Source organism: Gigantopelta aegis, chromosome 8 (genome assembly GCF_016097555.1).
Source record: "Gigantopelta aegis isolate Gae_Host chromosome 8, Gae_host_genome, whole genome shotgun sequence".
Classification (NCBI taxonomy): Eukaryota; Metazoa; Mollusca; class Gastropoda; order Neomphalida; family Peltospiridae; genus Gigantopelta; species Gigantopelta aegis.
This window is the reverse complement of record NC_054706.1, coordinates 24,549,331-24,574,893: the sequence shown is the minus strand read 5'-3', so window position 1 is coordinate 24,574,893 and position 25,563 is coordinate 24,549,331. Positions and strand designations below refer to the sequence as shown.

The 25,563-nt window shown below is 36.4% G+C and overlaps 1 long non-coding RNA gene across 1 annotated transcript; it reads right to left on the bottom strand.

The window, feature by feature from the left end:
* Positions 1–10,332: 10,332 nt before the first annotated feature.
* Positions 10,333–25,109, bottom strand: LOC121379251. Its single transcript, XR_005958817.1, has 3 exons — positions 24,879–25,109; positions 18,925–19,061; positions 10,333–10,506 (listed from the first exon to the last, which is right to left on the bottom strand). It is a non-coding gene; the product is annotated as an uncharacterized LOC121379251 (long non-coding RNA).
* Between the last annotated feature and the right edge of the window lie 454 nt (positions 25,110–25,563).

Genomic DNA, 25,563 nt, shown 5'->3' with positions numbered 1-25,563 from the left:
AGCCAGGCACAAAATGCCTTTCCCGACATGTTTATGGGTGGTGGTGGTGGTCCGGGGCATGCTCCCCCATGGAAAATTTAAGTTTAGATAACCTAAAACGTGGGGTTTTTTCTTTAAATTTAACTTGCAAAAGTAGTGTATAAGTATGTAGAAGATAATAGGTACTACGTGTCCGGCGACGGTGTCAACTTTTACATTTAGATAGAACGTTAAATTTATATTTAGCTCCATTTCTAAAAACCTGAATGTTCTACACCAGTGAAACCTGATTTGTAGCTGCGCCTATGTATGTTTATTACAACACAATGTTTAAAAAGGTATTTCAAAGTTATGATTTGTAATTAAAATACTATTAATTAGAATTCAACGCAATGCTAAATTTTCGCATTTATATCAAGGTTTCGCAGTTATGTCAATTGTATACAAATTATAAGTCCCAGATCAATGAAACTGACTAATAGTTGTATCTATGTTCATTTGAAAGCCTTTAAAACAATTTGAAATTTATTAAATTAAAAAAGAAAGTTAATGAATTTGCATTTAACGTGAATTGGGACGAATGTCTCTGGATGCCACTATGAGCGACATGGTTACTGAGACATTTAATTGAAGGTTAACGAGGCATTTAATTCCGAGGAATTCAAAGCTTTCGTTGTTCTGTAGTTGTCAAGACTCCATTGTAACCTGTTTAGAAAATATGTATTATATGTTATCAGGAAGTACATTTCCGGAGAAATTCTATGGACATGAAGCAATTGCATCAATACGTTTGTACTTCCACTTAAAATAATACTACTTTTAAACAACTGAAATACAATATACAATAATCAATCTACCGTGACATCTTATCCACGTCAACATTTCATATGTTGTACAAATATTCCCATTAAACAATGTCCGTATTACACAAACAACATAATCTTCAAATACACCACAATTCATTTAACATGTCTTTAACGGTGACATTGACATTCAACTACTAAATTATTCATAAAACACTATAAATTACAAGACAAATGCAATACACCAAACCAGAATTACAGTCCAAAATATTTAACCATATTTCCATAAAGTTTTTCTCACAAGAAAAGTAATGTGTCTGCCCAAAACCAAAGTCAAGTATCTACTTTATCACCACTCTGCCAGCTTACACGAAAAACTAAACTGTTCACCAACGTAAGCCACAAGCCCACATTCCTTACAAAAATGTGTACTGACAATCAAAGTATGACTCATAGCTGCACATTATACTTACAATTACCAAATTATTTTTAATGAATGTTCTAAAATAAACTTTATAACCCTTGACTTGTGATAATAGCTACCCCAAAAAACAAAACATAATATTTAATGTTTATCTTATTAATAGCGGACGTCTTGAAAAATGGACGCATTTCCTAGTACACAATGTTTAAAAAATTACTTTTACTTTTAAAATGCTACCTATAACATGTGCTATGTGTATGCTAAGTTTCATCTTAATTTTAAGATACCTATTTTTATTTTATTTTTAGTTTAAAAATAATCACTATTTGATTCACTATGTGAAAAATCTACGGTTGCTATAGGATAACTTCTTTTCTCAATAGAAATTGACTAGCAGGCAAATCAATCCTTCATTGGAAATATCTACGCTGTTGAAAAATATCAAAAACAAAAAGTGTAGCAGAAGGGTTCAGTTGAACCTGATTTTGAGCCTTTTGTTCATGTTTGGCTCCCTTCATCGAACATTTCATTTGTATTTGTTTTGTTAGATGAATTGAATCTTGTTTGGGGTGGGGTGGGTGTAATTAACTATTTTCTAACTTCTGAATGCCCAGATAACCATTCTAGTACTATTTTGTATGGCGTTATCACGATGGTTTTTTGTTGTTGTTGTTGTTGTGTTTGGACGTACCATCGAGTACTTAGGTGAGTCTGGTATCAGTGAGTATGTCCATGAACTAGATTCATGAACGCAAGATGGACTTACCGTGATAAAAGAACAATATGTCATAAACTTAAGTTTTAATCAGCATTATATATAATATATATAAATACTACAACCTCCACAGGTTAAAGTAAATTAGAAAACAATGGTAATACACATGTTAAAAACGTTGGAGTTTTACGACTACCAGAATGTGGCGTCACATGTTACTTATAAATGGATGATATGAATCTTCGGACTTAGGGGAAAGTGACATATTCTATATCATCCTTGTTCAAGCCAGTGCATCACAGCCAGTATATCAAAGGTCGTGGTATGTGCTATCATGTCCGTGGGACAGTGCATATAAAAGATTCCTTGCTACTAATTAATCGAAAAGAGTAGCCCATGGAAAGGCGGCAACGGGATTCCTCTCTAATTGTTCCCGTGGTCCTTAACCATAGGTGCTATGCCATATAACCGTAAATAAAATGTGTTGAGTAGTTCTTATATGAAACGCGTCTTTCTTTATTTATGATCGTTTTGAAGCAAAACGGTATCAAATATTGCGTCCATCGTACAACGCAATACACGTTTGTTTTACAATTCCGAGCGAATCCATGAATATGTATTTTATTTAAAAGCAGATTGCTTGACAAGATATCAGCAGACATTCATATGCTAATTTTTCGCCATTACTGGTTTGTGGTGACACTTGCAAACAGTGCTATAAATGCACTGATGACGCCACGTGCCATTTCTTGCATACTTGAGATTTAATTACAAGTTTCGACACAGCTGTTCTTTTTATATGAAATCTGAGATATGATAACGATGTTAAAACCTTCTTTGACGGACGGGATTGACGCCCAGTAGCCGATGTATTTTTCGTTTTGTGGTGTTGTTTGATGTACGGGACGAGCAACATATATTACTAAATAAATATTTAGATAAATATTATGCAAAGAAAATACTTTAAAACAAACTTTTAATACCTCAGATTTGACTAAAACTATGATATTCCTCTGATCCGTCTTTCCAAACCACCACATAGGATGCTATATCCCGATTGGGACATCTTGGGCAGTTGTGACATTTTGGGCTTCAACACACCCCACCCCCTCCCACAAGCAAAAATAAGATGGTATGTTGAAGAAGACATAAAGTGTATGCGTGATAGGACACAACTGCCAAAATGCACGCAATGGACATTTCAATCATCTTTCCAACAAACTGTAATTCAGCAACTTATATTGATAGTGGTATTCAACAATGCAGGTTTAACAATTAACACTTTTGCACCTAATACATTTATATACTTATAACAGGGGGTGCAATTCACGGTCGCCTCAGACGAGTGAAAACAACGTCTGGCAATCGAAAATTTATTTACATTCGCCTGTCTGGTTATCGAAAATTCGTACATTTGTTAAGCGTATTGTATCGGAATGTCCAAAATGTAACATTTATAAAACAATCAACAAGTTATTTTTGACAATAATTGTTGGAATCCAATGCGTTGCTCGCTTGGGATTCTGATTAGGCCTTTTCCTGAGTTTTAGAATTAACAAAATAGCGTTCCCACTGTATCCGAATGTTTGTGTAACAATGTGGATTTTATTGGTTTTAATGATTTTATTGTGCACAACACATGTGCTCCCAATCCGTTGGCTAGGAACTGTAAGGACATGCAATTACCTGTCTAAACAGCTGATCTCTGACCAGGGACAATGACGATCAACCAATAAACTGGCCAGCTGTGTTTGACCCAGTTGGTTGCTATACATTGTCACTCGCCTGACATTCTTTCATATTTCACCAACTGCACAGGTTACTCTGCATTTAACTATACAAGGAATAATTGACGTCTTGAAGGTTTCGATGATGTTGCCGCCCTAAAGCCCATATATATATATATATATATATATATATATATATATATATATATATATATATATATATATATATATATATATATGTGTGTGTGTGTGTGTGTGTGTGTGTGTGTGTGTGTGTGTGTGTGTGTGTGTGTGTGTGTGTGTGTGTGGATATAACATGTTTTAAAGGTTTTTATCTTACAGTTCGCTGTGTTGTTGGGGAGCTTGTTTCGGTGTATGCGACGACGTACATTTTATATGGCAATCAGGCTGTCCAGTGATCCTGAATGGGGACGATCACTCACATTACTGGTTTGTCGATATCAGGCCCAGAATCGGCTGATGACTGATTGTGACACATTACGTCTACGGGCCACAATCCGCTGGGTGGTGCCAACTTGGAGCATGCCTACAGCCCTGAGATGTTCCTGACGTTGGAGACGTCGCATTGTTGAAAACATGTAACAGCAAGGTTATGATTTGTGGGTTTTGTTTTTTTAATCGGGTTAGTAAAAAATAGCACAGGCAAGTCAAAGTGCTCACATTACTAGCCTGAATGGCAAGTGCACACCCTGTCTGATAATCATTTCACTGGAGCAATTCCATATATATGTTAAGAAGCTTAAGGCGTTCCTTACAATAACACTAAGTAAAAAAACATCCTGTCACATAGAGCCCAAAATTAACTATTGTTAATATACTAAAAGGAGAAAGTTAGTGTGACACACAAAAGACAAAGATAATTGATGATAAGTTTTTACTGCCGTGTATAAAACGTTATAACATGGAAAGAGGAATGTCCGATGGTATGGAAACGAGTAATAGTCCATGAAAAGGGCGTATCTGCTATGTGCAAATGAGCCACATCACTAGAGGGGTCCAGAGCGAAGTTCACACAGTCAGTAGCGAGTGTGTCCACCTTGAGCATTGATACAGGCCTGGTACCGTCGTCTCATTGAGGCCACTAAACGCTGGAGAAGCTTCCTGGGAATGCCATTCCAGATCAGAGGAAGGATCAGACGGAGTTCATGCAGTTTTGTTGGAGGATTTGGAAGACGTCGCAAGCGTCGCTCCATTTCATCCCAGACATGTTCGATCGGTGACAAATCCGGAGACCTGGCAGGTCAGGGTAGCACATCAACATTGTTCTGATTCAGATACTGCTGCACAACTCTAGCAATGTGTGGTCTGACGTTATCGTGCTGTAATGTCATCCCGAGACCATTCTGTTGCAAAATTTCATCTCGGTACCTCACAGCATTCAAATTGCCTTCAATCACAACCATCAGGGTCCGGCCTGTGGCTGTAATTCCATCCCATATCATAATGCCACCACATCCAAAACGATCCCCTTCAAGAACACATGGCGTGACGTAACGTTCCCCTTGACGTCTGTAGACACGTGTCCTGCCGTCAGATCTGTGAACAACGGGATTAATCAGTGAAGAGGACAGGACACGTCTCCAGTCACGTGCTGTCCATCACAGGTGATGTCTGCACCATTGAAGACGTCGACGTCGATATTCTGGTCTCAGGATTAGCCTTCTGACTGGGAGTCTTGCACGGATGCCGTAGACGCGTAGACGTCGTCCGGACTGTCCTCGCTGATACACCTCTGTTGCCAGGGATAGTACGGGCTGTGAGGGTTGCTGGCTGGAACCTGTTTCGCAGGTGCGTGGTTCGGATTTATGTGTCTTGGCGAGGGGTTGTCACGGGTGGTCGGCCGCTACGGGTACAGTCCCTGACCTGGTTGTTTTGTTGCTATCGTTGCCATAAGTGCCATATGGTGTTTCTGTAGACGTTGAATTGACGTGCGACGTCACGCTGCAAAGTTCCAGATTCAAGCATCCGTATCACTCGCCATCTGTCATTTTCACTGAGGCGTGGCATGACGAAAGTGCATCAAACAGTTCACAAATGGAGTTTTTCTGACTTCTGGAATTCTGAAGGCTGCACAGAGTGGCAATGATTTGCGACTGAATGTCTTGCCTTTTATAGTGAACACTGGACTGGATTTCTCCAGAATATTCCATGTTTTTTGCACAAAGCATGCAATCGCTGCAACAACTGCTTGGTTTGCATTTTTTCGAGCTGTTTCATGCACATTTTCTCTGGTTTTTTCATCCATAAATCCATTCACAAAATTATTACCCCAAACAATCCATGTCACAATAACGGTTGCATTTTAGTATATTAAATCCAGATTGCTAAAATTTATTTTCATTATTATGTAAGATCTATGACAAGCCAGTCACCATGAATAACGATAGTATTGATTTAGAAATTGTCTAAAAATGTTTTAGTTCATGCAAGTAAATGAACTCAACAAAGTAGACGGTGGGCGGCGGCACGGATTATTGATTGTTTTCGGTTCGTCGATATACGAATATAAAATATGTCATAAAGTAAGCACCATTAAACAAATCGGATTGCCATAAAGAGTATAGATTGAAAGAAAAATTTAATTATATCAATTTAGTAAAAAAAAAAACCAAAACAGCTACTGACTATTATTAAATAAACCACTATAATTATTGTACGCCAGTGTTACGGGTGAACCACCACAATAACAAACAGAAATTACTTTACTACTTCTAACTCGACGAGCCTCGAACTCGTTTTATTACATCATGTGAAGCGCAAAGCTTTTGTTACCAGTGACGATAAAGACGCCTGAAGCCATCTGTCTTTTAACGTAAACGTCGATATGCATAAATCTAGCATCCGTTCTGGTCATTAAATCAATGATATGTTCAAGAGCGTTCTTTCCGCCAATTTCTACACCAGATGCTGTGAAATAACTTTGAAGTTTCAGATGTAATTTCCTTCAGTACAGAATGTTTTAAATGTTCGCATGGTAAATAAGAATACATGTACTGTTAAGTCATCGTGTCCTCCTTATGTTTACTGAGATCTACTGTAGCCCCTGAACATACTTACTGTCATTTATAAGCTCTTGAAATACATTTTACATACATTTTAGATAGATTTGACCAGATGCTGGATGGGCTGACAACACGGTCATTATATCGAACCTGACAACAACTTCCATAGCCAGCCTGGTATTAACTGCTTCAGTGTCTTCATAGGATGAGTATGAAGATTAATTATTGTTTTGATCCTGTGAAGCAGGATGCAAGATATGTTTTTACTAAGCATTGTGACATGCCATTGGTCTGTTGAGTTTTTATTATTCTCAGTAATTGGACTCCTAACAGACCACCCAACATAGGGTGGACCACCTCAGATTTAGGTCGTGGAGACTCAGTTTTCCAAACCTAGCCTAATGATCTCAGCAGCATTGAATACAGTTGTGATTCACTTCGACCACAACGTCCTTCATATAGTTCCGAAACCTTGATTTTAGATACAGTGTAGATCGCAGCTGTGGAGATACATTCGTTTGTAAGGATAGACTCATTGTTTTAGCAAGAAGCACAACTTTCTCGTACCAAACTCATTTACTGAATATACTAAACGTCTGTTAGTCAATGCCTCAAGCCTTAATAATTACCTAGAACAAAGACATAAATTATTCCATGTATATATTTTGGAATTCCATAGAATATTAACAATATCTATTTAGTATTCTGACAATTTGAAACATTCGGAAAGCAATCATTATCTAATATTAAATATTCTTCATTAATTCAGTGCTCTCAAGTACTTAACTGAAATGCATGTTATTAATCAGAAGTAATAGGGTTCATCTCTTTATTTTTAAAACTGTTTTATTCAAAAATATATGTAAACATCTTTTAAAATGTGACTTTACCACATTTCTGCACGATTATAGACGAACATGTTTTAAAACCCTATCCTGTTTACACATTGCAGAACTATTAACCAAACCATATTCTAGACGTGACAGTTATTACCTATGGAAGTATAAAACAAAATTACATTTAGAAGCTATATTGATAAATGACAGCCATCTTTTCAAAAATCCTTATCCATATTGAACTAGCTTCAGAACAGAAGAAACACTTCTTATCGGCATGTTATTAACAACCGTTGTTTGGGTTGTAGGATTCAATACAATCAAATCAAATCGTTGATATTTGCACATAAGCCAACCCATCCCCTATTGGAAAATAGCCCGTCACCTATTGTTGCTGCCATCGTATGAAAAACATGTTTCAAAATCAGACTTTACTCAATGATAACGATTGGTTTCTCTCAGTAATTAGACTTGGGCCCCGTTCCACGAAAGAATTGTAGCTAAGGTTAATTGTAGTGACTTAAGGCGAGTTTTTCAACTGGCACCTTAAAATTTACAGCACTTCCACAAAGCAACCTTACGGTAGTCGTAAATGCCACTTTAATGATTCATATATTATTTGCGAATAAGTGCGAATTAGTGCGAATTAGTTCAATAATAAATTGGTTACCAACTTTTCAGAACATCGTGTATGTATTCATTGTATCGGACACCCATGAAGTAACTTTGTCAGTGTATTTCCTAAGCGATAATTGCCATATTTTCATGAGACGGTCTAGAGTGTGGCCTAGAGTGATTTTCATCGAACGCCGAGTTTCATGAAAGGTATTTGCTATACATTAGATCAGTTTTTACACAAGTTAGTATCCTTTATAGAAAATGATTAAATCATCATCTAACTGCCATTTGACATCTACGTTAGTGGCTTGCAACTACCTTACAATAATGTACGACGGCAGTAAAGCTACTTCGCGTCGTGGAACTGGCTGGGGATCGTAGGGAAAAAATAAGGTTGCAATGGTAGGTATTTGCGGCGATAGTAGTGCTAAGATAGCTTCGTGGAACAGGGCCCAGTACATAATTGAAGATTGCCCAAAAACATACATTTCTTTTTCCCCATTTAATTTTAGAATAAAAAGTGTGGAAAGTAGCTGACTTGTAGTTAGCATTCGCCTGATGTGCAGTCGGTCTAGGATAAATCGCTATCCCTGGGCCCATTGTGCTATTTCTCGTTCCAGCAAGTGCACCATGAATACTATATCGAAGACCGTGGTATGTGCTACCCTATCTGTGAAGTATCATACTACTAATGGACAAGAGTACCAGTTTCTTTTCTAAGTCTATATATGCCACAATTACCAAATGTTTGACATCCAATAGCCGATGATTAATACGACAATGTACTCTAGTTGTGACTTTAAGCAAACGTTTAACTTTAGAATAATAATACAGTAATTAAAGTTAAGAGCAATCTAGCAAATACAACCAGACAATTAAAACAAAAATTACCGCAGCTGTTTTTCAGTGACATAGAAAGGTTACATAGAAAATAGAATGTTCCAAGGCGAAATATAGGCCGTGGTTACTTCTCAGAGTTATAAACAGCATATCGCCTGGTTCAAAGTTTGAAGTGCTTCTAACTTTTGATACAATTTAATCGTCATTTTCCATTAAAACCCATTTAGTGGACTCTCGTGGCAGTTAAACTTCGGTTAATTTACATGTCACAGAACAATCTATTTATATCATCCTTTTTGTTAGTGATCAGGTCGACTGACCTCGTATGACCCAATCACAAGCCTCAAAGGTGATGTCCTTCATATGGTGGATACGATATCAATATACAACGGGTCATCTCTTATACGTGTTTGCAAGAGAGCATTTTATAGGTAGTACTAAACCAAATAACTTCCAGTTGGAACTTTTTATAAAGAAGTTAACACCACAAGCCCTGTGATTGGTGATAAATGTGTGTTGATTGTGAAAAAAAAATAGTTTCATCTGAGGAAAAATGTATGTAATTTTATTTCATCTAGTACCACTGTGTGAAGTAGCCTTGTACTTGAAACATGTAAAAAGTACTCCAATTTTGTGCGGAACTAGGGCGTTCATAGACGCTACTCGTTATCTCTGAAATGAACAGCTTGACCGTATATTTTCTGATTCACTTTAAGGGTGAGGGGTGGTAGCATTTATATCCGTGGTGTTTATTTCGATTGATACGCTGCATGTATGAGTTGCAGTTACACATGATACTATTGTCGTCTATGAGATTTGATTTGGTAGTATACATCCTATAGTGCATCGAATGACAAGTGTTCTTGTATATTATCAACACATTACTGTAATTTATTTTAAGCCAGGGTTTGTGTATTAAGTATTATGATGCTTGCATGTATGTGGAACGACAATAAAAATGAGCTTGCTAATTGTTATGCGATACTGGGGTTGTCAAGGACACTTCTTATCTTGGAAACTAACAGCTTGACACCACCCTGCTCACCCACCCCACCCCTACCCCCAATGTCTGCAATTTATTTTAAGCCAGGGTTTGTGTATTAAGTATAATGATGCTTGAAATGTATGTGGAACGACAATAAAAATAAGCTTGCTAATTGTTATGCGACACTGGGGTTGTCAAGGACACTTCTTATCTTGGAAACTAAAAGCTTGACACCCCCTGGCCAACACCACCCCAATTTCTGTTATTTATTTCAGTTCCTGTAATCTTGTCGCTGTTATATACGTGACATATATATTATGTTGATTGAGACTTTGCATGGGGTTTTATTTGATGTCATACACCCTTACTACGAACACGGATATAGAAGGAATATTTTACTCAGGAGTAGGACACTCCAGACTGATTACAGATATGAAAGATCCAAGACATATTATAAATGGCGAACAGTGAAGCGGTTGAAAGAGTTCTCAGTTATAAAGGAACACAGAAATGTTCCAGTCTCAGATAGGAAGACCTCGATCTCAGGATATTCAACCTGAAAGAAAACAAAAAGTAAAAAAAAAAAAAAAAAAAAAACTCCATTAAAAACACCAACAACAATCACCTCACCCCCACCCCCACCTCCATTGAGTCAAATTAAAAATTTCAAAATGTCAAATTTGAATAAAGTCAAAGAGTGTTGAAAGCAGGTAGTGTTCAGGAATAAATATGGTAATGACAATGGGAACACTCCATCTGAAGCCAATCACGTGATACGATCTATAGCACATGCACAGCGCCATTGAGGCGAAAGTGGTGTTCCACGTGCCTATAATAGCACACGTGTTTTTATCTTTACTGACTCACAGACAAAACCAAAAAATACATTGAAACGATATTTGTTACAACCTGTTCCGATGCCACGACTCACAGGTGTGCAGAGTGGTTGCACTCGGGAACGTCACTAGCTGACGCTGCAAGGATGTTTGGTTGACGTCGACGGGCAGTTTATGATCTGCGGACACGAGTACAACAAACGGGCAGACCACGTGTGAAGGAAGGCAGGAAGGAAATGTTTTATTTAATTATACACTTAACAAATTTTATTTACGGTTATATGGCGTCGGACATATGGTTAAGGACCACACAAGTATTGAGAGAGGAAACCCGCTGTCGCCACTTCACGGGCTACTTGTTTTTCGATTAGCAGGAATGGATCTTTTATGTGCACCATCCCACAGACAGGATAGCACATACCACGGCCATTGATATACCAGTCGTGGTGTACTGGCTGGAACGAAAAATATCCCAATGGACCCACCTACGGGGATCGATCCCAGAGACCACTTGTGACGTCACAGGCAGTTGAACGTTTTATATCGCGTTACATCACCTCCGCAACAATTTATGACGGCTACAGCGAACTTTTCAAACGACGGGTGTCCGCGCAAACATTTCGGAATCGGCTGCGAACCGCTCACCTCCATGCACGACGCCCATATGTTGGACCCATTTTTACGTAATTACACCGACGTCAACGTCAACTGTGAGCACAGCAGCACTTGCGATGGACTAGATAGTGGAATAGAGTCGTCTTTAGCGATTTACTGATGGCAGGCAGAAAGTTTGGAGACGACATTGTGAACGTCATGTTCAGTGTTGTGTCAATAAAGTTGACAGATTCGGAGGCGGAAGCGTAATAATTTGGGGTACTTTCTGTGGGGATGGCCGTTCTCAACTTCTTGTCATTCGTGGCAACCTCAAAGCTGCTGGATATCGGGACCAGGTACTAGCTCTGGAACTTGTGCCATTCATGGCAGCTCATGGTCCAGGCCTAATATTTCAGCACGACAACGCCGGACCCCAAACGGCCATCTTGACAAGGGATTACCTGAGGAACGCCGGCATGCATCAATGTCATAGGGTGGCCTTCAAGATAGCCCGACTTGAATCCCATCGAGCACGTCTGGGGTATGCTGGGAAGACGACCGCGGATTCTCAGAAAGCCACCACAGACTTTACAGGAACTTGGTGCCGCTTTAGTGGAACGAACAATGGCGCCGTATCCCTAATGTAGTCTTTACACGCATCAGGCTGTCAATGAGGAGGCGTCGCATTGCAATTGTGAGTACACAGAGAGGGCATACGCACTAGTGAACCTGTGATTCCATCAGATGATCCCACTTGTGAATTACCATTTTTATTGCTACTGGTTTTGTCAAATGCTGTGGGCGCATCAAACAGATTTTGGTCTCAACTTTTATTCCTATTCATCCTTTGGATTCCATACAATTAAAATATAACTTATTCAACTCGTTCTTCTGTCATATTTGCAAACTGGCCAAGATAAAACGGTTGTGAATTTTTTAATTTGACTCAGTGTATATATATATATATATATATATATATATATATATATATATATATATATATATATATATATATATATATATATATATAGTTGAATCCCGTTGGCTCGAACCCCGTCGGTGCTCGAGACAGTGTTCGACCCATCGAGTATTTCGACCTAACCATTCGGTCAACATCGGATATTGTCGTAACATCAGTTAGAAAGTTGAATTAGATACATATTATTTTGATAACTGCAAAATATCAGAGTGAAAAGATTTATTACAAATTACACCGATTGTGTGATCCAGAAGCCCTTGATAGAACAGAACTTTATTACACTCAGGCCGTTATGCAACGGCGTAAGAGGAATATACATATTCTGATTTTGACAAGATGGTTAACAGGAGGGTACAAATAATAGGAACACATTGCTTGGTACATATATAAATACAAATACAGTACATGACATTACATTATAAAGATACGTGTATTAATAATATAAATACATGATATTACATTATAGAGACATGTGTATTTACAATATAGATGCATTCTGCGATGTAACAGAGTAGATGTATATTGTAAAATATAACTTCGGAAAATTTCAGTTACAAATGTTTTCTTTATAATTATTGATATTACAATATATAGATATAAATAAAATAAATAAATAAATAATAATAATAATAATAATAATAATACTAATAATAATTATTTCCATAAAATAACAATAAGACATAAAATGATGTAATACATTTAAAATATATCAATTAAAGTTGTGTGTTGAGCTTTAGTTTCATTAACTGGCTAATGTATGGTAATTTTGGTTGTTGTTAGGTATTGTTGTTGTTATGGGCGTTTAGATACTTGAAAAATTATATTCATAAATTTAGCTAATTGTTTTAGTGTACTTATTCTTTTACTGCTCATCAGTTCTATAAATTTATATATATTTGGTCGTGTATAATAATATGGACGTAAACATTCTTTCCGGGTATTATTGAAAAATCTACATACAAATAAATAATGAAATTCGTCTCCTATGTCGTTTTCATCACAAATAGTACAAAGTCTATCTTCTAATAGAACTGTATTCCAACGTCCAGTCTCAACAGGTAAATAATGATTAGAAGTTCTAAATTTTATCATAACAGTCCATATTTTTTTTCAGGAATAATATTAAGATAATTTTCAAAATTTAATTGTTCTTTGAAATATTCGTAGGTTTTACCTCTCGATGATTCTGAAATATTATTTTTCCATGTTTGTAAATACTGATCGTTTTGTGGTATGCCAATTTGTTGTGATAGCCATTTTACCGATAGAAAGGTTTGTGATAGCCATATATTACTCATTCCTAGATGATCTAAAATATTTTTAACAACAATCCAGTTATAGTTAGTTCCATTGCTAATATGGTCTCTCATCATTGATTTGCATAATAATAGAGATAATGTAGATTATTTCCCGAGATAACTCGTGCCCAATAACATACTAATATTTTGTGGATAGTCAACTCGACTGGCATTCTACCAAGTTCACCATATAACATGCAAATTGGGGTAGTTTTTTTTCACAGGGAGAATATGTCTAATAAAACGGTATAAATTAAATGTGTTGTTGCTGAAGTGTTGACAGCTGAGTAACTCGCCCATAGTTTTATTTAAAACTGGTCTTGTAGACGTGTTCAGAGTAACGCTTCTCGCCGAGGCCATTTTGTGCACTAATTGTTTGATTGGTATCACGGTTCATCGAACAGGTACCGTGACACTAGCGGTACTTGAACCATCATTACCGGTAGCGGCTTAACACACAACATGACAGGTATGGCAAAGAAAGGATTGCATGGCTATTGTTGCGATTCTCCTATTCATCTGTAGCTCGTTCCGCCTAAATAATTATAATCTGAAGGTTGTAATAGCCAACTGCGCAAGCGCGCCAATTGTTGGTCCCTTTCGGTGGTTTTCTATTTGATATTTGATGGATCACCAGTTCGAGGGAAATATAGCTAATAACACAGACGGGGACCGGTAATTTAGTTCGAGCGAAGGCTTATAGTCGACTCTGGACGTGTTCGACCCATCATCAGTTAATATATGGGTTTACAGAACAAAAAACTCGGCACGACAACGCCGGACCCCAAACGGCCATCTTGACAAGGGATTACCTGAGGAACGCCGGCATGCATCAATGTCATAGGGTGGCCTTCAAGATAGCCCGACTTGAATCCCATCGAGCACGTCTGGGATATGCTGGGAAGACGACCGCAGACTCTCAGAAAGCCACCACAGACTTTGCAGGAACTTGGTGCCGCTTTAGTGGAACGAAAATGGCGCCGTATCCCTAATGTAGTCTTTACACGCATCAGGCTGTCAATGAGGAGGCGTCGCATTGCAATTGTGGGTACACAGGGAGGGCATACGCGCTAGTGAACCTGTGATTCCATCAGATGATCCCACTTGTGAATTACCATTTTTATTGCTACTGGTTTTGTCAAATGCTGTGGGCGCATCAAACAGATTTTGGTCTCAACTTTTATTCCTATTCATCCTTTGGATTCCATACAATTAAAATATAACTTATTCAACTCGTTCTTCTGTCATATTTGCAAACTGGCCAAGATAAAACGGTTGTGAATTTTTAATTTGACTCAGTGTATATATATATATATATATATATATATATATATATATATATATATATATATATATATATATATATAGTTGAATCCCGTTGGCTCGAACCCCGTCGGTGCTCGAGACAGTGTTCGACCCATCGAGTAGTTCGACCCAACCATTCGGTCAACATCGGATATTGTCGTAACATCAGTTAGAAAGTTGAATTAGATACATATTATTTTGATAACTGCAAAATATCAGAGTGAAAAGATTTATTACAAATTACACCGATTGTGTGATCCAGAAGCCCTTGATAGAACAGAACTTTATTACACTCAGGCCGTTATGCAACGGCGTAAGAGGAATATACATATTCTGATTTTGACAAGATGGTTAACAGGAGGGTACAAATAATAGGAACACATTGCTTGGTACATATATAAATACAAATACAGTACATGACATTACATTATAAAGATACGTGTATTAATAATATAAATACATGATATTACATTATAGAGACATGTGTATTTACAATATAGATGCATTCTGCGATGTAACAGAGTAGATGTATATTGTAAAATATAACTTCGGAAAATTTCAGTTACAAATGTTTTCTTTATAATTATTGATATTACAATATATAGATATAAATAAAATAAATAAATAAATAATAATAATAATAATAATAATAATAATAATAATAATAATAATAATAATTTGCATAAAATAACAATAAGACATAAAATGATGTAATACATTTAAAATATATCAATTAAAGTTGTGTGTTGAGCTTTAGTTTCATTAACTGGCTAATGTATGGTAATTTTGGTTGTTGTTAGGTATTGTTGTTGTTATGGGCGTTTAGATACTTGAAAAATTATATTCATAAATTTAGCTAATTGTTTTAGTGTACTTATTCTTTTACTGCTCATCAGTTCTATAAATTTATATATATTTGGTCGTGTATAATAATATGGACGTAAACATTCTTTCCGGGTATTATTGAAAAATCTACATACAAATAAATAATGAAATTCGTCTCCTATGTCGTTTTCATCACAAATAGTACAAAGTCTATCTTCTAATAGAACTGTATTCCAACGTCCAGTCTCAACAGGTAAATAATGATTAGAACTTCTAAATTTTATCATAACAGTCCATATTTTTTTTCAGGAATAATATTAAGATAATTTTCAAAATTTAATTGTTCTTTGAAATATTCGTAGGTTTTACCTCTCGATGATTCTGAAATATTATTTTTCCATGTTTGTAAATACTGATCGTTTTGTGGTATGCCAATTTGTTGTGATAGCCATTTTACCGATAGAAAGGTTTGTGATAGCCATATATTACTCATTCCTAGATGATCTAAAATATTTTTAACATCAATCCAGTTATAGTTAGTTCCATTGCTAATATGGTCTCTCATCATTGATTTGCATAATAATAGAGATAATGTAGATTGTTTCCCCGAGATAACTCGTGCCCAATAACATACTAATATTTTGTGGATAGTCAACTCGACTGGCATTCTACCAAGTTCACCATATAACATGCAAATTGGGGTAGTTTTTTTCACAGGGAGAATATGTCTAATAAAACGGTATTAATTAAATGTGTTGTTGCTGAAGTGTTGACAGCTGAGTAACTCGCCCATAGTTTTATTTAAAACTGGTCTTGTAGACGTGTTCAGAGTAACGCTTCTCGCCGAGGCCATTTTGTGCACTAATTGTTTGATTGGTATCACGGTTCATCGAACAGGTACCGTGACACTAGCGGTACTTGAACCATCATTACCGGTAGCGGCTTAACACACAACATGACAGGTATGGCAAAGAAAGGATTGCATGGCTATTGTTGCGATTCTCCTATTCATCTGTAGCTCGTTCCGCCTAAATAATTATAATCCGAAGGTTGTAATAGCCAACTGCGCAAGCGCGCCAATTGTTGGTCCCTTTCGGTGGTTTTCTATTTGATATTTGATGGATCACCAGTTCGAGGGAAATATAGCTAATAACACAGACGGGGACCGGTAATTTAGTTCGAGCGAAGGCTTATAGTCGACTCTGGACGTGTTCGACCCATCATCAGTTAATATATGGGTTTACAGAACAAAAAACTCGGGACTTCGTTTTTGGTTCAAACGTAGCGGTGTGATCGACCCTTCCGAGGTCGAGCCAACGAGATTCTACTGTATATATAATATTATAGATATCAAAAACCATAAAAGTGATATTCGGTGAAATTCATATTTTCACTGTATTTTAGTTACTGTGAAAATATAGAAATCGTATTTATATTTTTGTGAACATTAACGAATCAGTTACCTGCCTTGTAAATTGTTACGAGGTTAAGTTTGATGATTACCAATTTACCAATGCATCTGGTCGTATTTGAAAAAAAGAAGTAATTTAAACAATTATTATACCTATAAAAAATGGATATGAAATGCACTTACGAAAAAATATCTAAAACTGAATTTTTTTTTACATTTATTTCCCCAGATAATTTTGGCAAAGTCAAGGTTGGGGTGCCTTGCGTCAATGCCTTACAGAATTTATATGCATAGAAAATATTCAAATATATTCAACATACGCACACATTTAAATAGATATATAAAATGTACACAATTTGTTTAATTGTACAGTACATTCATTTTTTTTTATATAAACTAAATCATGGATATTGAAATGGACTCAATATACACCCGTATGCTATTTGTTATATTTATTTGTTCTGAGGACGGGCTAGTACAGAGAAAACAAGGTTGAAAAAACAAAAACAAAGTGGTTGTAGTATTACAAAGGTGGACAACGATGAGAAAAAAAAAAGGAAAAAGAAAAGAAAAAGAAAAAAAAAAAGAAAAAAAAGAGAGAAGATATTAGTTAGTTTGAAATATCGTGATTGTAACACTATCATAATAGAGATGGAGTAATGAGATTTAATAATAGAGATAAAAAATAAAAAAAACATTTTTTGTAAAGTTGAAACTGTGTAGACATTTATATACTGTAGATAAAATCAAAGTTGTTTCAGGTATTTTTTAATTGAAAAGATTAAGCCACTTGGACCATTCGATGTTAAATTTGTCATATTCACAGTTTTTTTTATAAAACTGATTTAATACGAAGCTAAATAATGACGACACAATGTCCTGTCGTTGAGTATACGTTTTTAAACTTGACGTTTTGTATTTGTGGGTTTTGTTTTGTTTTGTTTGTTTGTTGTTGTTGTGTTTTGGAGGGGAGGGATGATCATGTTGCCAGGTGCATTAGCACAGCAGTATTATTAGGTAATTATTAATTAAATGTTCGTATTTGTATTTCTTTTTAAAATACAATGGTCAAGTAAATTTTCAACAAAAGTTCAACCGGACAAAATATTTCAACAGTTTTCGACAGGATCAGCGAAAGACATTAACACAAAAAAAGCAGAAGATATTGTCCAAAACTAGAAAAGATGTCTATAATAAATAGACCATTTCATGGTGTTGAAATAGCCTCTATGCATATATACATGTAGCTATATAGATATATAATATTACATATATATACATACATTGAAACCCCTCAAGACCGGACCCTCTGTAAATCACTATTATCTCAAACTGAATGTTTTTCACGGTCCCTATAACACGGTTAAATAACAGTACAGATCAGAACCGGGCTTTTTACTGGGTTCTGCCCTGCGTTCGTGCGTGCATGTGTGTGTGTTTGTGTTTTGTGTGTGTGTGTGTACGTGCGTTTGTGGTGTGTGTGTGTGTGTGTGTGTGTGTGTGTGTGTGTGTGTGTGTGTGTGTGTGTGATGCCATCTGGTGAACTAAACTACCGACTGAGATATCACACACCCCCCCCCCCCCCCCCAACACTAACCAAAATATACTAGTAATCATTACAATTCGTCATTCCCTGGGTTTTCGAAATTCGAGGCACTTATAAGTTCGAATTTGGAAGGGTGTGTGCCTGCCACTACACCCATCAATTGGATCCTTTTATATTTACCTCGTATTGGTCTTCTTGTTTTCCAACTTAAATCCCGTGTTTACAGCATACTTTGCCTTCACACTTAGCATTGGGTACCATATGAAAATACGATGGGCAGGGAGGTTGCGTACAAAATCCCGATGCCTCACTACACGCTGGAAAAGAAAAAAAATGAAGAAAGAAAGAAAACAAAAGCCAAGAAAAAAAGAGAGAAAAAAACCCGTTATAATTGATTGATGAAGTAATATTGACAGTTTATTTACTGAAGGGACGGCGCTCTGATTGGCTAAATACATCAGGTGACCTCCTAGCATAGGTATTGCCCCGTGTGTTGTGCAATCGCGGGGAGTGTTCCGTCGCGCTATAAATAGATAATGTGTAACCGCAGTTGACACGATCGAATAAGGTCGCCATTATTTATTGTTTACTATTATATCCGTGGTACCAGCCAAAATCAGTTCATACAAAGCTGTGTTTACGAACACTCATTTACTGTTGCATTACCCATAGATGGTCTCAAGATGAGACAAATGCAAACAAATTATCTGTGAATCGGGATCACAACCCATATGAACTGCCAGTGTTGAGCATTCCTGACTGTGGGTAAACAAAATGTATTGTAAGCAACTAGGTGGGAATACTTGACGTGACAAGTACTGCAACAATTCACTTTTATTTTATTTAATCTAAAGTCAGGCCGAGAGAAGGGTGCAAAGAGTATATGTCAGAGATTTGTTTTAATTCAAAACATCCAGCTTCTTTTCTCGGTAGTAAATAAACTGTACCACATAGTGAACAAGTAAGGTACAACTGACATTAGTTTTCACGTTATGAAAGAGTGGTTAGCTTCATTAGAGACGTACTCATTTTAAATATCGTTACGTTACAATTTCAAAAGAAACAGCCTTGTGGCCAGTTTTTTTTAATGCATGTTGCGATGTTGATTTAAACGATATGTTCAATAGCGTGTCTGACAATGACGGTGTGACGTTCTTGTTAATAGCCATCAACGTATTCAGAAGATAGCTATGGGTGAAGGCAATGTCAATTAAAATACTCAACTTTGTTATTTGAGCACTGAATAAGATTTTCGGCACTGCCATTCTGCCAGGTTTCATAAGATCAGATTAGGGTCGTGAATTTAATTACAAAAAAGCAAAATCCTATTTGAAAGACAAAGACATTTAAGGTTGGAGACAAAGTCAGAATTTCTCATTTTATCAGGAGGCGTTACTATAGAGATGGTACACCCTTCAGATGGATAGATTGTACCAACTGGAAGATTATGCGGGTGATCTCATTCGTGACAGTTTCTATGAAAATTAATTACAGCAAGTTTTCTAAACAGATGATGGCATTTCTAGGGCTATCCCCAGACGTTTAACAGCTGGACACCAGAAGCAGATCGTCAGCAACTATAAATAACAGATATTTTTAGCAATCAATGTATAGCCAACCACCTTGGGATTCACATCGTGTCCAGATAGTCAGAAAATACGTTAGATGAGACACGCCATGCTAAGATATAGACGTACTAGTTGTCCATCCTTTTCACCGCCACAGGTGACATCCGGACAAGTTCAGCAGTTAATGACATTAGCTTTTCTTTACTATTCCTTCCAATGCTGTTATCGCTGAGCCGAGTGATTGTTGGAAGACTGTGTTTATGTAGAATATACTTCAAAAGGGACTAATCAAGCCAACTCCTCACAACATAATATGCTATTATAATAAATGACAGTCACTTTATGACACTATTCATGTGATCATGCCTCAAGTTCAGTTTGTAAAAGGCATCCCCTACAACCTACAGGACAACTTCGTTGAATCACACAACAATAATGTTTTAATTCAAGATTATTCATATGACCAAGACCTATACAGACAAACGTATATCTCATCTGTTTACAAGAATCTTACATCATAAGATTCTAGTTATTTTTTCTGTTGTAACAAAACACGTTTCCAAAATCAAGGAATCCGTGTGATACTGCTCTGCACTCTCATTATCTTACTTTGTTTAATCCAACTGTGGATGCACAAGTGAACTTATTTAAAAAGAGAATTTATCCTAACAATAGTGATCGTTTTATGTCTGCCTATGAGACAGCTGTTGAGACGCCTTATGGAAATTTCTCTATCAATTAAAGAGCTTCTATCTCCGAGCATGAGAGACTAAAGCGTAATATTTTAAATACTAATGACTGGGCTTCTCAACAAACTATAAAAGAACTACCAACTTGGGAATCACCTCAGTTCAACACTATCTCTCCATCAGTGAACAACCTTGCAGGTGATGGCCTAACGTCGGTACCAAATTTGATTTTAGTGATATCGAGAGAGAAGATACTCCAGAAATGCCTTTCTGTGACGAATGTGGTCTTGTTAAACGCCACATAAGCAAATTGTGCTCTGAAAATGGTAGTGAAATAAGCTAGACTGGACGAAGTAACCATCAATACTGATATGAAAGATACCAAAAACACGCGACCAAGAATGGGAATCTGCTGGTCTGTCAGAGATGTGGAAGCTCACTTTGAATAACTGCAAAGATAACATCCAGGCAAAGACTATAGTTTGTTTCTTACTTCAGTGAGTCATATTTGTTAAAACCCTGAAGTCAAAACAATGGGCCCTCATACAGACAGGGACATTCTTTTTCACAAACATCAAAGTGTGGATGAAACCTATCGAGAAAGACAGATATAGATTAACCGAAGCTGATGGTATAGTGAGTGAGCAAGGTCAGCACAGTGACGATGATACATACATTGAATAAATTTAATTTATTGTCCATTCTCTTCCTGATAAAACATTCAATGATTGGGATTTGTCAAAAGAGAAGACAAAAATAAATATAATAGTACAATGTTTACGTATTTGCTATATATGCCATGTTGATCAAGTGAATAATACAAAATACACACAAAGCAAAAAACAAAAAAAACAAACAAACAAAAAAAAACAAAAAATACCCCCCCCCCCCAACAAACAAACAACAACAACAAAAAACAAACAAACACCCCAATAACCCCAAAACAAAACGAACCCCCCCCCCCCCCCCCAAAAAAAAAAAAGAAAAAAAAAAGAAAGAAAGAACCAATCACAAACATCAAAAAACACAAGCAATTAACTTCAATAAAATTATTATTATTGTAGTGTTATATGCATACACATTTAGTTACACATTTACATTATATTTAAATTTATGATGCCAAAGTCAATAATGTTACATGAATCGAAGATACATATTATCTACATCGATTGCATATAATGTGGTCGATTATTGTATCCATACATAAGTATTGTCCAAGTTCTGCTTACCGTGGTATGAAGTGATCCCGTGAATAAGGAAACTTAGTTTAGCTTAATTTTGTAAGTAGGGACACCATCTTCTAGGATATATCGCTTATCATCAGACTTTGTTCAGTGAAACATAATCGAGCTGATGTTCTTGACGTTGTACCTGTTTCATCTAATGTCTAAGTTTCCACTGATCAAACAGACAATGTTTCTTCATAGATTGCAAGATTTGTGTTTTGATAATTGTTTTGGACACTGCTTTATCCGTCATTCATCCCCCTCTTATTATGGAAGAGCCGGTACATTTTAGAAAGAGATCTATGAACTCCTCCATAACAGATACAGCTAATTCATCTTACATCTTCCTAAGTATCTCAACATCGGTTTTGGAGTAGATATGGTAAAAACGTGAATGTGATTCAACATATCAGAACAGATATCTTCCATTCAACAGTCATATAGTAAACTGTCTGTGACTGTGAAACAGAGCTGAGTCATCTCCCCATATCGAGCTTTCATGAAATTATAATGGAAATCACACTAGTTTTGTACGGGTCCAAAATAAAATAGCCTGCATGTACGGGATGGTTAAGATAGATGGCAGCCCTTTTTAAGCAGCACTGTCACAAAGTGTGGATTAAAGATCTTGGTAGCCTCAAATGTAGGTTTAGCACAGATCTTCTTTAGTTTTCTTTTTAAGTTGACCAATTCTACATCATACTTCGAACAACATCTAAACTATATCAAATGTCCAATTTGTTAGGGATGGTTACAACTTCTTAAGACTGGAACGTGCTTTGTCCATACCGATTATTGGTTAGAGTTATAATCTTTCAGTTTTGCATTATTGACTTGAGGAAACCTCTTTTCGAAAGTATGGATACCCCACGTCTCAGACCTTTCGCTGTCACCAAGTGCATATCAAAGTCAGTGATGAGTTTCATGTTTACATTACCTATCTTCAGAATATGCAAACCTGGAAACGTATAATCTGATGGGTCTAAATGATAGTATTCTAGAGACATACTTGGAACATTTTCAAAGACATTGGCTAGAAGGAAAACATCTGTTTTCATATACAGATCATGATACTCCCCCATTGTGGTTAATTCATATGTTACCACACAGGTTTGGAATATTCATAGTCGCTGTTGGAGATGTGATTGTCAGTCTGTATGTTATAAAACTCATCCGAGGGATGTGGGATAGATCAAATGTAACCTCATCATCCGTAAAGTCGTATGGATACACTCTTTTTCTTAACAAACATTGAAGCTGGTCACAGTCAAACTCATGTTGGAGCTATTTGAATTTATCGCTGCCCACTGTTTTTTAAGTTTTCTACTAAAGTTTCGAGAGATGAATTGAAAAATTATCAACAGTCAATAAACCTGACACTACCAAAACTCAAAGAGATGAACTTCTCTATGCTGTTGGCAATACAGTTGATATGACATCTGTGCGCAATATCTAGCTAGTTCATGATATAGTGACTGCCATACGATTTTAGATTGTGGAATATTACTGGGATAAAGAAACTATTTTTTTAAAAGAATCCTTTCCTTTGAGAAAAATTGTAATCTTAAACTACATGCACGCGACCTATACGCACTACACGCACATCTCACACGTTTAACGGACGTCTTATAATCTCTATTACAAAGTCACAGACATAACACTTGTCTGGTGTTTTGCTTCAAAAATGAAAAGGCGAATTATTACATTTACATTAGGGGAGGTCATATCCTAGCTCGCACGGTCTCAATTATTTAACAATTATTTGCAATTAATAACACTTTCACAAACGTACAAACTGTACATTAGGGGAGGTCGAGGCATTGCTACTGCTAACGTATGTTTTGAAATACTCCACCACCCACCACCCACCATCCCACACTCCCCCCCAAAAAGACCACACCCACCAATTAATAACATTCCTTAATACGTCTCTTACAAGATCGAAATAATTTTGTACATCTAACTTTGAAAGGAAGAGAAGATGACAAATAGTAGTTGTGTCTTCATTTGGACCATCACAGTTACGGGAATCTGAATGTTTCAAAACGTTTCATTGTTTAGGTGAAATGTACCAATTTATTGTATTGAGAATATGTATCAACGGATTGTGAAGCAACTACTTTAGGACTGCCAACGCCAGTATTAACCGACTTATACAATTAAAGGGGCAGACCCTAGTTTCAACTCGTAAAAAACATTACATTAAGTTTAGTTAATCTACAAACCTGTAACACAGTTGGATAAAGTTACAACAGTGTGAACCAAGAGTCTTTGGTGTTAAACCGGAAACTATCCTTAAAAAATAGACTATAACTCAATTCAATAACCGCTACTTCTCAGACGTACGCGCGTTTTTAAATATATCAAAAATGCATTTTGTGGTATTAAAGACATCAGGGTGACCAAAAATACTTCGGTTCTACGAAAATAGATAATCTAAACAATAAAATATAAGTAAAGTTTGATTTCAGTGATCATAAACGGCTCTAAATAATAGTGGAAAATATAATGTAGTGTTTAAAAACTAGGGTCTGTCCCTTTAAAACAATATATGTGTCGACATAAGTAATACGATACATACTTAAGCAATCACTCTAGGACTACCAACGCCAGTACTAAAAAAAATTATACCATTAAAATAAAATACATACTCGGTTGATGCCAAGTGCTCTCACTTCCAAACGAGAGGAGGAGGCAGCAGAAGAAAACGAACATCAGCATGGCGGTAGGTCTTTAAGCAGAATGTGAGAGACAAGGCGAAGCTCAGTCAATATATAGCGTTTACTGTCATTTTGTTTTTACCATCTGGTGTTCGTGCTTCATCACCTGGGCGATGTGTTTTTAATTATTCGAAGTTGGCAAACAAACAAAAACAAAACTCAACAAAACCGCACCCGATAGATAGTGAGGATTTCAAATTGCATACTCATTAAAGTTTGTTCTGTCTCTCATCCTGTCATTTATGTTCGTGCTTATGACATAACCGTTCAGACAGCTTTCAGCAGTTCTCAGTCATTTACTTTGTACCATCTGGTGAATTATTCAAAGGATGCATAATGAGACTATCAAGTTGCATATTCACTGTAGTGATACAATTAGATAATATTGTCCTGTCTGTCATCCTGTAATTTATGTTCGTGCTTGTCATTGATGTCCAGGCAGCTTTCCACAGTTCTCAGTTATTTATGTTGTACAATCTGGTGAATTTTGTTAAACGATGCATAACGAGGCTATCAAATTGCATATTCAATGTAGTGATGACACCATTAGATAATTTTGCCCTGTCTCTCATCCTGTAATTTATGTTCGTGCTTGTCACTGATGTCCAGATAGCTT